This window comes from Anastrepha ludens, chromosome 4, assembly GCF_028408465.1.
Source record: "Anastrepha ludens isolate Willacy chromosome 4, idAnaLude1.1, whole genome shotgun sequence".
NCBI lineage: Eukaryota > Metazoa > Arthropoda > Insecta > Diptera > Tephritidae > Anastrepha > Anastrepha ludens.
In genome coordinates this window covers 16,163,608-16,179,418 of record NC_071500.1, presented here as the reverse complement: position 1 = coordinate 16,179,418, position 15,811 = coordinate 16,163,608, and positions in this window count along the sequence as shown.

The following is a 15,811-nucleotide window of genomic DNA, read 5'->3' as shown; positions in this document are numbered from 1 at the left end:
TGATAAAGTGAAGAAAATGGTATTGGCCAATCGTTGAATCACCGTTAGAAAAGTTGCTGAGGAGCTAGACATATCGATTGGCTCGTGCCATTTGATTTTCTTCAATGATTTGGGCATGAGACGGGTCGCCGCAAAATTCGTACCAAAACTGTTCAATTTCGACCAAAAGCAGCATCGCGTGAACATTGCTGATAAGATGTTGTACTCTGTTCACGACGACCCAAATTTGCTCCAGAGGATCATAACTGCTGGCAAATCGTGGGTTTATGGTTATGACGAGGAAACCAAAGCTCGATCATCTCAATGGAAGCTACCGTACGAACCAAGGCCGAAAAAAGCGCGCCAAGTTCGGTCGAATGTAAAAGTTTTGCTTATTGTTTTCTTCGATTGCAGGGGCGTTGTACATCATGAGTTCTTGCCACAGGGTGAAACGGTCAATAAGGAATATTACCTACAAGTTATGCGCAATTTGCGTGAAGCAGTCCCCCAGTAACGTCCGAATTTGTGGAAGAACAAAAATTGGCTCTTGCATCACGATAACGCCCCTGCTCACACATCGTTGCTTGTGCGCGACTTTTCGGCCAAAAACATCACACTAATGATGCCAGATCTGCCCCCCCGTAACTTTTTCTTGTTCCCGAAACTTAAGAGGTTCATGAAAGGAGGACGCTACACTACGATTGACGAGATAAAGACGGCATCGAAGGAGGAACTGAACAAGATAAAAAAAAAATGATTTTTGAAGTGCTATCTCTTCGCGACTACTTTGAAGGGAACAAAATAGATATTAATGAATAAATAAATAATTTTTGAAAAAACACAAAATTCGCGATCATTTTTGAACGCACCTCGTAGGGTGTAATGGAAAGCATGGCAAAGCCATTTGAGAAATGCAGCGATTTGCTCGCAAATGAAGGCTCATATTGCGAAGTGAACGAATGTGGCGAGCGAACGGTTTAACGAAACCATGGAAAATTTGCATTGTGAGTGGCGAATGAACTTATTCGCCGAGATTATGTAGTTGCCATTTAAGAAAGAGAAATTGCTTCATCCCCTTTTGACATTTGCGCCATTTACGCTTAAAAATTTGTGTACTCATACGAATTTGAAATTTCTAATAGCGCGAATCTTTATTTCGATGATAGTTACAATGTGGAGCCGGGAGTTAACTCTCTTTATCAGAGGCGTTTTATAAGAATGTGATGTAATCCTATGAAGCTGCCGCCCGCAGTGTAAGTATGATACTTAGTGCAGATAATAGATTCGAAAAACATGAACGTTTTCAAGCAAATTATGTGTTTTTTAAGTCTAGGACGCATTTATATTTGTGCTGGACAAAATTAAGGATACATTTGCTTCATCATCCAAAACACCAATACTAAAATTGTGTTTTGGCTAAGATTATTTGCTCAAGGCAATTATCAACAAACTGTGGGGAACAAAAAAGAAAAAAAAAAAATTTTTTATCAGGACAATGCACCGTGTCACAAGAACTTTTTGAGAATACCTAAAACTCATGAATTAAAGTTCGAATTGTTGGAGAATCCACCGTAATCACCAGATTTGGCCCCTAGCGGCTTCCATCTGTTTCTAGACCTAGAACAATGCATACGTGGAAGGAGTTTTTCATCGAATGATTAGGTCAGCACTTCCAGATTCTCACTTCAAGGATGGAATTCATAAATTCAAATCTCATTGGAACAAATGTATTAATGTTCAGGGAGACTACTTATGTACTGAATACTCGTAATAAAGTGTATTTCAAACCTTAAAATTGTGTTTTTCTTATCGAACCACAAAACTTAGTGAACAACCTAGTATATAAAAAATTGGCGTGTGGGCCTCAATAATATGGGCATATTTCGGATCTTAATGCGGTAAGAATTAATACGTCTATGAACTTTCAGCGAGTTTTATTACGTCTTTAACAAGAGTCACGTTTTTTTTTAAAGCGTATGTGACTGCGTTAATTTTTATTTTTTTTATTTTGCGGCGTCATATTTCTTTCCATGTATTTGTAATTATTTATTTGTGTTATTATTGTATTATTTGTAACAAATACGGGTATTATTGCATTATTTATAGCAGAGACCACACATTTTTGCATTTTTGATAATTACGCATTGAAATATATTAACTTTTGTTTGAGTTATCGTGCACAAGGACGGACAAACATGACTAATGGTGCTCACACTCACCAACGTATACGCACGCCCGTATCAGCTGACACAATGAAACAACGATCTACGATACTACGGGACGGTGGTGAGAATTGATTTACATGGGGCTCTCATTAGTTTCATCGTGTCAGCTGATACGAGCGTACGTTTACGTTAGTGAGTGTGAGGACCATAAAGCAATTCCTCTCATCATTCTGAGCGCCTATATATCTGGCTCCATTCCTTTATACTGTTACATGCAACCGTTTTCTGGGTAAACTAAACTGTTCACAAGTGTAACTACGCCTATGCTGAGCTCAGCAATCACTCAAACATGCACATGAATATGGAAACTCAATATGCTGCGTTGTAAAGGCATGCCCATCTAATAATTTGTTCACCTCTACATAGACATGAAATATGCATTCATTTTGCTTCATTATACAATTTGACTAAAGCTTCTGAAATTCCATCAAGCTTGCTACAGCTCGAATTTGTTGTGTAAAAGCGTTACTGAAATGCTGCCGGAATAGTTGAATGGCAGGCTGAGAGCCTGACCGGCTGAATGATGTGCAGCTTAATGCTTTCAGGCGTTTTTGAGTTGCTGAATAGATGGGCAACAGTAAAGACAAATTGTGCGTATTAATTTTAATATAACGAGAAATATTCGTAACTGGAATCATGAATTTAATTGATTGACATATCTTTAAAAAAAAATTGGATTAAAAGCTCACTTAACATAAGATAACACAGTATTTAATATTGAATTATTAATGCTTACTAAATATGAATAGGCATAATATAAGAGAATCATACAATATTCAGTAACAGATTTGACAAGTTGTCTATTTTTAATCGGCGTCAATCGTTTTTGATGCTCCGTGGCATACCCTGCGATAAGAAAGTACCGGGAATGTTTAAATAAAACACAACAGAGTTAAATTTCAGGTAAATTTATTTTATCTCCTTCAAAATATGACCCGTCTGACGCAATACACATGTGCCAACGTTTAACCCAGTCACGGTTTAACCCAGCACGGGGCCATATCAGGTGAATATGGTGCTTGCACGATGGTGCAAATAATCCATCACAATTTGTGCTCGGTACGATGACGCATTATCATCATGCAAAATCCAAGAATTGTTTGCCCACATTTCCGGCCGCTTTCGACGTACAGCATCTCTCATACGATTCAAAAAGGATAAATAATATTCTTTACTGACTGTCTGGCCCAATGGAAGGTACTCATGGTGCACTACGACTTGGCAATCGATGAAAACAGTCAACATGGTACTTTTTGATCATAGGGTGTGTTACGTTGGTTGCTATTTATATTTCTGGTATAGTGATGGAAAAATTAACTTTAATGCTTGAATCCATGCAGGATTGCCGCTTTTCTCGGTTTCCCCACTCTCCCTAACGCTGAACAAGTTGTAATAAAAAAAGAGCTCCGAAGAGATCCCATTGAAACATCTGGTAGAAAAACCACATGTGCAAGGGAAGATTAGAAAGACAAGTATCTCGGAATTAACTCCATCTTGGTAATTTAAATATTTACAGAGTTTTATATATACGAGATGGCGCAAAAATAATCACCGTATTGAAAGATTAATAATTTTTACCTATGGCGACTTAAATCAATCATATTTGACACTTGTGAAGCTGCAGCTGAGGTATATAAACAATGGGGCGCATAAAGATCAAATTAAAAATTTCCATCACTAAAAATTATTTTTTAATTTATTAACAAATTATTTAAAAATAAAATCGGATGATTAATTTGTTTGCCTCCTTGTATTATTAACATTTAGAATGTGATTCTTCTTCTGTGGCTTTTTCGGTTGGGACCAAGACCTAAAATTTTGCCAATTACCAACTTCGATATGCTCGTACAAAACTGCCAATTTTATGCTAAGAACTTTAAATAGGAACACTACAAACTTTATTTTATCACTGCCTTGAAAAGACTGCAAAATATTGGTTGGAGTGCTGACGGGACACTATCTCAGTCCATGTCATGCAACCAAAATGGGATTAGTCCAAAGCTATGCGTGTAGCACAAGCGAGGAAGCGAATGCTGGGTGTACTTTGGAACATCTACTTTGCCACTGCCCTGCTCTTTGCAAGACTCGACAAATGTGCCTAGAATCAAGATATTTCTAATCGTAGAAGAATATTGCTAACAAACGGTTGAACGGCTTGTTAAAACTCGCGAAAACGTGCATTGAGAATTGCATAAAACAATATCTTCGACTCCAGATACTTAGCACTGAAAACACAATGGACTTTAGGGGCATAGGTGAGATCTTTTTACAGCTCAGCCAGGTAGTGAAGCGTAAAGATCCTTTCTTATCTGACGTCAAAAATGTCTAAAAACAGCATTTGCGGGAAGTCATGCTTCATTATTACCTTTTAAAGAAGAGTGAAACCATTACTGGCGATCGTTACCGACTGCAGATAATGCGTTTGAATCGAGCTTTGAAAGAAAATCGGCCGGAATGGGACGGTAGACATGTTAAACTGATTTTGCTACATGCTAAATCGATCCAGAAGTATTTATTTTATTTTGTCCCACCCGCCGTATTTCTCAGACATTGCACCTTCGGATTACCATCTGTTCCGCCTTATTGGAGAGCTGTTTACTTCTTACGAGAGCATCGCAAACTGACTCAATAAACGGATCAAGTCAAAAGAAGTCGAATTTTTCGTCAGAAGAATTTGTATGCAGAGTGAAAGATGGAATAAAGTTGTAGCTTCCAATCGCACATACTTGACATAATATCATGTATTATTTAATTGTTTAACTTTGGCTAAGAAAGGACGGTAACTTGTTCCCATACCCAATATTACATGAGGTGTTTAAAAATTCTTGGAAGTAGTTGTGACACACGACATGCCTGTTAAGCAGTTAAAAATTCATATCAACATTCCTATAACTGACTTGGAACTTTAAGAAAATAAGTGTTGATTTTAATCCATTCAATCTACTCAACTGGCTATCACTTACATTAATTATTTTACTGGCGAGGCTTTGTCATAAATAGAGGCCAGCTTCTGAGCTTAGTGCATTCGACTGCAAGTATTAATCAGCTCTTTGTCAGTTGTAGCGGTAAAGTTATTCAAATAAAAAAATATGAAAAGTGAATGAGATGCGGCGGTAAATATGAAAATAATACAAAACCAAATTTTAGAAAAGCTTTTAGCACATTTTACATGAAATAAGCAGCGGAAGTGCAATGACGTGTGAATGCACGTAAAGGAGATTTTTAAAAATACTCGTAATAACAACGGTGCCGAAGCGATGAGTCGACAGGCGTTACGTGTGGCAAGAAAGCAACGGAAGATTTATGTTAAGTTGATTGCACTGCTTAAGGACATCGGCTTGATTGCCAAAAGCGACAGCATAAAAACCCGATTGGACGGATATTAAGCAAAAAGTAAATATGTATATATACAGCTGCAGAGACGCTAAGAAGTGCTGGAGATGTTGTACAAATAAATGATGTCGATTACGTTGATTGTGCCACACAGGGAATATATGTAGTTAAGACCCGCTGTGTTGCATGTGGCATTGTGTTACAATTTCAAGGCCAGTTCGTGTTTCTCTTTTATGCCGTCTTCCTGCTTTCATTTCAGCGCTCGAGTTGAGATTAAAAAATATGCGGTGCTTTACGCCGATAAAGTTAATTGAATTGCAAGGTGACTCATACGGTAGAGAGATATGCATTTGGCCTAAAGGGGCATGTATGTATGTGTATGCATGTACAATGCATAAGTACATGTGCAGCGCAGCATATATGACACACATGCATGTTTATAGTACAAATACGCTTATATGCGCCACATAGGCTTGCATTTACATTACAGGTAGAATTGATTACATGACACATCACTTTTTGAGGCCACTGGAAAGATATACTTTAATTCTGCCAACAAATTTCGCATAAATACGTACAAGTAGTTCTGTATTCAGCTTTTCTTTGAACAGAAACTATAAGTGTTTGTTGGGAATATCCAGAAAAGGAGTATATATACGCATACTTATAAAATTCTGTACGTATTTTATTTTTCCCAAGACTGGTAGTTAAAAGTTGGTATGGTATATGAACCTATTTTTAAACGGAATTCATTGGAAAAGAAAGAAAGACGGAAACCTGTAATCAGCCAATTTTTTGTTTTAATTTTTGAAATCAGCCATGCATGAGAGTCCTGAAAAAAGTTGCTTATACAATTTCGATATTCTAGAAAAATTTATACGGACGGGTGGTAGGCTCTGTCAAAAAGAGTTCTGTCAATTTGGTCCATTCAATGTTACACTCAACTCTTTTTTTACATGTTCCTTAGAAAAGCTGCAAAAAAAAACAAAAATCGTGTAAAAAAATACGTACAAACAAACAGTGGGCCCACTTGCGTATCGGCACCCACGTCACTGTTGACAGTTATAAATTTGAGGTTGTAAAAGGCTTCGTATATTTAGCAACCAGCATTACCATCGATAACAATGTCAGCCTTGGAATCCAACGTAGAATCTCTCTTACCAACAAGTGCTACTTTGAACTAAGTAGGCAACTTAGTAGTAAAGTCCTCTCTCGACGAACAAAACTGACACTCTACAAGACTCTCATCATGCCCGTCCTAATGTATGGCGCAGAAGCGTGGACGATGACACTATCCGATAAATCATTCCTTCGAGTGTTTGAGAGAAAGATTCTGCGCAAGATTTTTGGACCTTTGCACGTTGACGACGGCGAATATCGCAGGCGATGGAACAATGAGTTGTATGAGCTTTACGACGACATAGACATAGCGCAGCGAATAAAGATCCAGCGGCTACGTAGGCTGGGTCATGTCGCCCGAATGGATACAAACGCTCCGGCTCTGAAAGTATTTGATGTGGTACCAACTGGTGGCAGCAGTGGACGAGGAAGGTCTTCTCTGCGTTGGATAGATCAGACGGAGAAGGACTTGGCTTCACTTGGCGTGTCCAACTGTCGCCGGTTAGCACGAGAAAGAAACGACTGGCGCGCTTTGTTAAACTCGGCCAAATTGCGTAAAATGTTATCGCGCCTGTTGAAAAGAAAAAAAATATATACATATATAAGTGATCTTTTCATTACAGCTTTAAAGCGACTTTAGATACATACAAAGAAACAGCATAAAGTACTTAACATTTTTCTTGTAATTCTTCTTCTTTTTCTTGAACACTCCTGGCTGGCACTTCGGAGCTTCCCGGATTGGTGGACTATGCACTCCCAACTACACTTGCCATTACAACGTTCCCAACCTTCCTACTCTCAAGGGAAAAGTGGGAACGGAATGATGTAAGATAGGGCGAGTCTATCCATGTATACACAGATATCTCAAAGCAGGGTGGTCGGAGATGTATACTCACGACCACTGTAGTGTCTTTCAGGTTGAACTGATGGCAATAATGAAAGCCGCGACGCTAGTACAGTGTGATGCGATCTCTGGAAATGACATCTACATTTTCAGCCAAGCGACGATAAATCCCTCACAAAACAGTCGATAACCTCCACGGTAGCCATGAAACGCCACACATCTCTTAACGATATGGCTGACTCATTTCATCTAAAGGTATCATAGATTCCTGGCAATCGCGACATTGGGGTAATTGCGGAGGTGATGAATTAGCGAGACTCAGCACCAAATTGACTCATGAGTACATAGACAATGGCATAGGGATACCCTTACAAACATGTAAACTACTCATCCTTGAAGAAGTCGTAAGGAAAGCAAACGAAAGATGGCGTAATAAAGCAAAATCGCCCGTCAACTTTGGCCGACTCTCAGTGCTAAATGCACAGAATCTCTGCTAGGCCAAAAAAAAACAGAGTCTTAGCACACTGATTTCAGTCACAATGAGGCTCTATCTAATAGGTAGACACGCCCAAAGGATGGGTGTGCAAACACATGACTTATGTAGAAGTTGTCTAGATGAGGAGGAGGAAGAGACAATCTCGCACCTACTGTGCCACTGTCCTGCTCTAACCAGACTAGACAATTTTTTTATGAATTGGAAGATCTCAGTTCTACAAAAATAGGAGATATTCAAAAATTTTTGAAAAGCACACTCTGGTTTTAGGAGAAATAGGGAAAGCTCCCCAATTTTTCAAAAGCACACACTGCTTTTAGGAGAAATAGGGAAAGCTCCCCACGCGACATCACAATGGGCTATGAGCCTGAGTGTGTCCCACAGGACAACCGCGTCAACCTAGCCCACTCCTTTTCCTTGAACTTAATGTTTCTAACTGGAGTTTCTTTATCTCCTAGTCTATTTCTCGGGAGGATTGTTGAATGCTGTTCTTTGAAACCAGAGCTCGCTTCTTCACCGCTAACAAACTCCCCTGGATCGTTAACAGCTTCTCCTGAACTTCAACCAATCTGGTTCTCCTGAACTTCCACCAATCCACCAATCTACTTATATATATTTTTAGGAATATGTTTGCAAGTTTGGCGCCCTCCACCAACAACCTTTTGGTGACAGTTATGAGCTGATCGTTACATGAAGCCTCCCTGAAGGAAAAAATCGTCTTCGCCTGATACTTTTGATCAGCATAAGCCTAGAACAATTCCATACATACAAATTTTATATTTTAATTTAGAATTGGAATATCCTTCCTCCACGACTTGGCACCTTTTCGCAGATGGTCTTTTAGCATTTAGCTGCCTAGAGAGCTCCTCCCATTTGTCGTTACCTTGCTCGTGCGGAAGTCGGTAAATTATTCATGGCTAAATTAGGATTATCGATCATAAGCTCCGTCATTATTCGTGCCATGGTCATTAAAATATAATTCAGTTCGTTTCAGACAAACAATTTTTTCAAATAATGCCCTCTTTAAGGTGAAAACAAAAAATATTATTAATTTCAGTCTAGCATTTAAAACGTCTATTCATAAATTAAGTACACATTTCCAAGCTCATAAACAAGTTTTTCTATGTCTTAAATATTCTCTTAATGGAAGAAGTTCTTATAAGTGCCAGATATTAGTCAAAACGCGGATACGCTTATAGAAAGTAAAATTACTAAATCATATTTTTTAATTATATTAATATATCAATATTTTTAGATTATCACATGCTACCTACATATTACGAGAATTAAATTAACCAAATTACTGCCAAAAAGCAATCCATTGTGATTACCCGGCTACGAAATTATTAATCAACCAAGAAGCTTGCCTGTGGCTGTGAACTTGATACTGCCACCTATATATACTCGTATGTATGTATGTGTGCATGTTCGAGGCATATTTTTCATTTCATTAATAGCTGCACGTGCCTTCGTATTTTTCTGAATATTTAATAAACTGTACTCCATCATAAACTCTTGTATGAATTTCTTTATTTTACGTAAACAGAAAATAAATTATTTTAGCATTTACGTCATTTGACAAAATTGCAAAAATTAAGAAATAGAGGACGCTTAATGTAAGCTGATCTGTTTTAAAAGTATGTAATGTCACCTATTAAAAACGCATTAGCTTGTAATTATTTTTTGCAAGATAAAAAAATAATTTAAAATAATCACAAAAAACATCACTCGAAATGAGCCTAAGCACTTTTCCAACAAACTTAATGAAGTCTTAAAGGTTAGAAACAGAAGTAACTTACAATGACTTTTACGCATTTCTTATACGCTACTAAATTTCATTTTTATTGATTTTTCTGTATTTAGCAAAATAATTTATATTTTAGGTTGTATTCAATCATTAAATTGCTTATAAATATTTTTCACGTCCCCAGTGTCGTTGTGGAGTGTGGCAATAATTCCAAACCCTTGTACTAGTGGCAGGCAAACTGCAAGTCAGTCTAATCCAAACATGAGTTCCTCTACATGAATTACCAAAGAACAGTTTTCGTCCGCATTTACATATTTAATTGGCCGACTTTTTCATTTGCAACGAAAAATATACAGCCATGGCCAAAAGTATTAGGCACCCCATTAAATACTCATTTTTTCGTTTTAAAAACTCAAGTAATGATATTTTACTAAAATAAATTAGCACAAATAAAAGGGATTAGTGATAAAAACATACATACTTAGTAGGTCCATCCTTTGCTTTGATAACAGCAGCCATCCTGGGAGCCATGCTGCGCACAAGCTTTGCACATTCGGCAGTACTTATCGATGGTTTTCGAGAAAGCGACACAACTCAAAATTAACTCAAATTCGGAATTTTGCCGTTAAATGCAAAAATCAACTACAGGGTTTATCTATTTTTATCTGGAAAAGCGTCATAAGCGCATCTTGAAGCAATTCTGAAAGATGGCGTTATTGTCGTTTTGTCAGGTGATCGAATTGGCGCGTCACTTATCTAGAAAACTGACCCAACTCAGTATTTTGTATTTTTGAATTATGTCACTTTTCTCAACAACCATCATTATGGCGTTCCACTCGTGAATTAAAGCATTTTTCAGGGCTGCTTACGATGTTTTTCTGTGTTCCTTTACCTTATGTTTTAAAATAACCCATATGTGCTCTATGCGGATTAGATCTGGAGACTGTGTTGGCCAATCTCCCTCTAAACCAACGCATCGTAGTCGCTGATTTGTGATAAGGAGCATTGTCTTGTTAGCATTGAACTCTATCTAAACTAGTCAGCAGCCATACATAAGGGGGTTCAATAAGTAACCGTGTTACAAATGAAGACACCATTTTTTCAAACTTTGTTTTTCAACATAGACTCTTTTTAGATAGATACATTTACCCCCAACAGACAAATATACCTCCAACGCTCCGACAATTTTTTAACCCCTCCAAATATAGAATTGGTCGGACTCTCCAAAATACGCCTCTGTCTTGGCGATGACTTCCTCGTTTGAACCAATTTTTTTGCCCGCGAGCCATTTCTTCATGTTAGGAAACAATAAAAAGTAACAGGGAGCCAGATCGGGTGAATTCAGGAGTGAGGCAGCAATTCATAACGCAACTCATGCAGATTGGCGGTGACAACTCCGGATGAAAATGTTGGTGCGTTATCGTCGTCAAACACATTCTTGTTTGCCAAATGCGGCGGTGTCTTCTTCAATATTTTGTGAAAGCGGTCAAATAACTCACTGTAGTATTGTCCAGTGATCGTTCTTCCTTTTTTCTAAAAACTCTATGAAGATTACACCGTTCGCATTCCAAAAAACTGTCGCCATGACCTTTCCGACCGATGGGACTGCCTTCACCTTCTTTGGATCCGATTCACCGGGAGAACTAAATTGTTTTGATTGTTGCTTAGTTTCTTGGGTGTAATGATGAATCCAGGTTTCAACAACGGTGACAACTCGACGCAAAAATTCCTTCGGATCTCGCTTAAACTGCTCCAAACAATGCTTCGAAGTTAACAGCCGCATCCGCTTGTTATTGCATGGGAGCAATCGCGACACCTATCGGGCCAACAATTTTTTTCATCACCAAAATATTAATTGCTATTCCAGTCGACATACCTGTGGCCTCTGATACTTCGCGCACTTTCGTTCGTCGACCAGCGGGAATCAGGTCGTGGACTTGAATAATTTCTTCGGTAACCACGTCTTCCTCGGCAACTCGTCGCCTCACGGACGTCACACCAGGTGTTCCAATTATTTGTAGGAAAGCAAACAAAATGGTTTCATAAGATTTGTGTTATTTCCTTGAAATTGGACTAGGATAAGAAGCTATAGTTGTTGGTATTCTAAAATGATGTAAACTAAGCTTCCTCGAAGTTCGACTCATCTTCCTCCGTAAAACGTTGGTATCGGAGAGTTCATTCCAAACACTTTTTCCGATCTTTTTCTTAAAGTCGCAGCTTTTTTTACGCTTTGCATCCTTTTAAACCTGCTTCCAGAAGCCTTCTTCTAGCTGTTCGAGTAGTAACGGATTTTCAAGTCCGAAGTCCTAAATATTTTTTAGTCTATTAGTTTCAACCAGTGCAAAGTACTTAGGGGCAATTCTGGACTCCAAACTTAGCTGGACGTTAAACATTGAAGAACGGGTAAAGAAAGCAGAAATCGCTTTATATGCCTGTAAACGTATGTTAGGAAGAAGATGGGGTCTTCAACTCAAGTATACATTATGTTTGTATACGGCGGTTATACGAACAATTTTAGCGTGTGAAAGCTCTAGAGAGAGAATACAACATCAAATTACTTCAAAGAATACAAAGATCAGCCTGTGCAACCACAGTCGGTACAATCTGACAATGTCTTAGGGAGGCTCTGAACACACTGACACACGTGATTCCGGTAGATCTACATATCAAGAAGATGGCAACTATTAATGCATTTAGGTTAATTGAAGCGGGTCGCTAGAAGGAAAAAACTCATAGCCTTGCCAGTCTATTACTGCGACAAACCCAGAGGAATGACTACGTCGTCCCGACAGTAACATTTAATAGGAATTTTGCCACTCTCTTTCAATTTAGAAAGTAATGGAATAAGGGATTCTCACTAAACAACTTCGACACTATAGTCTATACAGATGGCAGTAAACTGGATTGCGGTGTTGGAGCTTGTATATACGAGTATTCTCATAGACTTAAAATTGAAAAATCTGTACGTCTCCTTAATGCCTGTAGCGTCTTCCAGGCGGAAGTACTGGCAATTGGCGAAGCTTGTAGGTTACTAATCGCAGATCTCTCTTTTAAGGGCAATATCGCCATTCTGCAGGCACTGCATTCGGCGACAACAACCTCTAAACTGGTGAAACAAAGCAGGAATAGCCTTGCACCTACAGTGAAAACCATAAAGTTACCTTAATCTGAGTCCCGGGATATCGGAGCATTGAAGGGAATGAAAAATAAGATGAACTGGCAAGAAGGGCATCTGCCATGAATACCAAACTGGTGGAATCGGTAATCGCACCATTAGGTGTAGTCAGGAATACAATTTCCATAAAGTACCTCCGAATCGCGAAAATGGGCATCCCTTACAACACATACTGTCACAGTTGCAAGCAACCACGGAAAAAGGAAACAATCTTCTATTTCCTCTGCGAATGTCCTGCGCTATGGAAAGACGGAATGTTAACTCTGGGCAAACCGCTGTTCGAGAGTCTCGAACAACTGTCTGGCTTAGATGTCAATAATGTGATAAGGTTCCTGAACCGCACAGACTGGATATAGTCATGCTGTAAATAACTGTTAAACAATTTGGTAACGAGGATGTGGCAACAAAATGGTGCGGAAGCGCTAGCTGACTTCTGGACGAATCACCACTCTAACCAAGCAACCAATTTAGATATTTAATTTGATCCACGCTTTCAAATTTATGATCACCACACGTCTGGCGCTTTTCTCATAGTGTTAAGTCTTGCGAGGTATTTCGTTTTGCTTTCATTGATCTTCAATGCAAAGAGTTTTACTTTTATTTGGAGTGCTTGGAATACTTTTTTTAGAACAGTCATATTTCTCGCGAGGTGATACGCCTTAGTGATTACAAAACACGCTCGCATCGGACTGAGAAAGGCTGCGACAAAATTTGAAATAAGTAATATATATTTAGATGTTTATCATAATATAACTTAATCTTATTTTGAATATTGAAATTTTTAAAGTATTAGTGCATATTTGAAGCAAGAAATACAAAACAAAAAATTAATTTTTGAGATTTCTGCAGTGGCCTAACCCCTTAAGAAAGAATTTGGTTGTATAGATACGCTGCTGCAAAAGCTAAACCATAATTTATTTACTACAGGGTGGCTGATGAATTTTGCTACATTAAGAAACTCAAATAACTTTTTTTTAGTGTATGGAATTCATTTATTTTTTTTTTCAAGTTGAAGGTCATTAAATTTTATTAAATGTAGCTTAACTAGTTTTAAAAATAATTGAATTTAAATGCCCCCCATGCTCGTTGACACAAGTGCTGCATCTTAGTAAAAAGTTGTTCATTGCTGCTTTGAGAGTTGCGACAGGAATAGCCGCAATTGTTGCCCGAATGGATTGTTTTAGTTCATCCAAATTTGTTGGCTTTGTTTTATAAACTTCTTGTTTACATAAACCCCACAAGAAAAAGTCAGGTGCAGTAAGGTCAGGCGACCTGGGGGGCCAACGAAATTCGGAGTTTCTTGAAATCAGTTTATTGGGAAATTTTCGTCGCAACTCTGTCATAACAGTCTGGGCTATGTGAGACGTTGCTCCATCTTGTTGAAACCACACAGAGTTGAAAGGAATTCTCTTTCGGCGTAGTTCTGGATAGAAAAATTCTTTCAGCATTTTCAAATAACGGTCTCCAGTAACCGTAACGGTTCAAAAAAATAAGGCCCGACAATACAGCGTGAAGAAACCGCACACCACACTGTCACGCGAAGAGGATGCAATTCCGTCTCGTGGAGTATCTGTGGGTTAGAAGAACTCCATATTCGACAATTTTGTTTGTTCACATTGCCGTTTAAATCGAAATGGGCCTCATCAGACATGAAAAGGCAGTTTAACATGTTTTGGTCTTCTTCCATCATTTGCAGGATCTTCTGGCAAAATTCCAAGCGAATCGGCAAGTCTGCTGCATTCAGTTTGTTAACCATTTGAATTTTGTAGGGAAATAAGTCTAAATCTTTGAGCATTATTGTTTGCAAAGACTGTCGGCTGACACCAAGTTGAGCAGATAAGCTTCTTGTTGAAACCCTTGGATTGCTTTGTATAGCTGCAGCTACAGCAGCGATCGTTTCCTCCGTCCGAACTGGTGGGTTTCGATGATAAGGCCTTCTTGCGACTGTTCCTTGCTCAGCAAAATTATTCACCAGTCTCATTATGGTCCATCTGCTCGGGGGATCGCCGTCAAACATCCGCCTGTACTCTCTCTGTACCAAAACTACGGACTCCAGTGCGTGATAGCGGCGGACTATCCAAATTCTTGTTTGCGTGTCCCAGTTATCCATTTTAATAAATTTTAACGATCAATCTGCAAATTAAAACAAAAATGGAACAGGTAACTTAAAGAGAAAAAAAGTTATTCAATTTTTTTTTGGTAGCGGCTTTCATCAGCCACCCTGTATTACTTACGCGAAGTTCCTATCATTTTACGAAAGATTTACAAATAAGTATATCAAGTGATTTTTCTCGAAAGCTGATTTATGACTTTGGTAATCATTAGAGAGACAAATAACGCTCAATAGCATTCAAGTTGAAATGAATTATATCTTCCTAATTAATATTATATTTTTTAGAAGGCGAGAATTTTATTTAACAACAATACGTTAAAAGCATTCTAACTACCGCTCAAGGTGTCATCATCTTCATATGTACCGTTAAACAGAAGCAATAAACCAATGCGTACATACGTACCATATGTATATATGTGTTTGTGCAATAATAAAAAATAAATGAGCGAAGTTTTATTGCCATTTAAAATTGCATAAAGCAACCGAAAACAAAGAATACAAACTACAGTCAGAAAAAAAGAAAGACTTAAGTAGCAAATTGCAATTATTCACTCCACAATTTTGGGGCGACAAATAGAGTCAAGTATTAATTTGGGTTTTGCTCTTTGGTTGGACCTCCACTTCCTCACAACTGGTTGACGAATCTGTACAAATTTATATAGAAGAAAAAATATATCTATGTTTATGTATGTGTATGTGACCATTGTGTTACTATGCATACATATATAAATACATATTTACAGAGGGGCTCATAAAAATTAAAAATGTTTATAGCTGATTTTA